Raw genomic sequence first — 1,596 nt, 5'->3', positions numbered from 1 at the left:
AAAGCAACCAGCCAGCCTAGTGGTACCTGGTGGCCAGAACAAAGGTATCATGCTGGGGTGATCCATAGTGTGGAATGATCTTGGAGGCTTTGGGACTGAGCTGCTGGACCACAGGGATGGACCATGGGTCTGTGTCCCCCCCATTCCCAATGTCACACCCCGATGAAGGGGCAGTTTTATGAAGGATGTCTCCTCTCTGCCCTGTTTTCAAGGAAAAGGGACCTGGTTTAGGTCTGTGAATGGAGGGGAAGGCAGAGGTGACCTCCCAGACCCTGGTTGTGCCTGTAGGGTGGAGATGGAAACTGTCCCTGTCCTTGGGACTTCTCTTCTGCCTCAACCCAGTCATAAAATCACAGAATCCCAGACTGTTTTGGGTTGGGAGGGACCTTGAAGCTCATCCAGTCCCAACCCCCCTGCCAGCAGCAGGGACACCTTCCACTAGACCAGGTTGCTCAAAGCTTCATCCAACCTGGCCACAAACACTTCCAGGGAGGAGCAGCCACAGCTTCTCTGCCCAACCTGGGACACTGTCACCTGAGTATTTCTGGTGCATCCCTGCTGACTAAATTTTGCTGAATTTTACAGATGCTTCCAGCAACCCCAAAGCCTCCAGTGCACCTCGAACTGCTCCATACCCTGGTGCACATTTCAGCTCAGATTTTGCCTGTGAATTTTTCACGTTTCAGCTGCAGGTTCATCCCATCCGTGGCCTTTGGGAACTGGACTCAGGTGAGTGGAAATCAGCAGGTCTGGATCATGTGTGTCTGGGGGAGCTGGTGGAGGAGCCACCAGACCTGCAAGTGTTCCTCAGGTATCTCCAAACTCAGCAAAACTAGTGAAAAAGAAGAAAAAAGAAAAAAAAGTTTCTGACATGCTTATCTCTGAAAGGAGAAATGGGATTATTGGGGAAATTTGAAACGGCTTTGGTTGACATTAGCTCCAAAGAAAATAACGGAAACCTGAATATGAGACTTGATCAATAGAATGGAAAAGGGCAGGAAGGTAATTAATGGCAGCAGTGCTTATTGCGGGTGTTTGGCTTCCGCAGAATCACGGCATTTCCTTTCTGATGACTTCCACATTTGGGTGATAAAGTTACCTGGATACAACTGTGAGCAGGTTTTTTTGGTGCTTTCACAACATTGTGATGTACACACCTCATGAGAACAAACAAATAAATAATAAGCAAAGCAGAGGTAATGGAGTTTGGCTCACGGCGAAGTTTCATTTCAGCGATGGCTCCCCGCTGAGAGCTGCTTTTCCCTTTATTTCTGGGGACCTTCAGCAGAGATTGGTGGGGTGCTGGGGCTGATGCCATCTATGGTTGTTATCAGTTGTGTAGGAGCGAGTATAAAATCACTGCTAATAAGGTTTTTGGATGATGCAAAGAGCTAATTCAATAGAGGTGGATGCAAAGTCATACTCCTGAGGAGGAGGGGTGCAGGCTGTAGCAGAGAGGGGGCTGCAGTCCCAGCAGAGGCGGCTCCAGAGAACCTCAGGCATCTGAGGGAAGGAGCTTTTTGGTGGGGACACTTTGGGTGATGCTTGGCCAATGGGACAAGCCTAGAATCCCAGAATTACCTGGACTGGAAAAGC

The sequence above is a fragment of the Antrostomus carolinensis genome, unplaced genomic scaffold (genome assembly GCF_000700745.2).
Source record: "Antrostomus carolinensis isolate BGI_N321 unplaced genomic scaffold, ASM70074v2 scaffold46036, whole genome shotgun sequence".
Lineage (NCBI taxonomy): Eukaryota > Metazoa > Chordata > Aves > Caprimulgiformes > Caprimulgidae > Antrostomus > Antrostomus carolinensis.
This window is presented reverse-complemented; position numbering follows the sequence as displayed.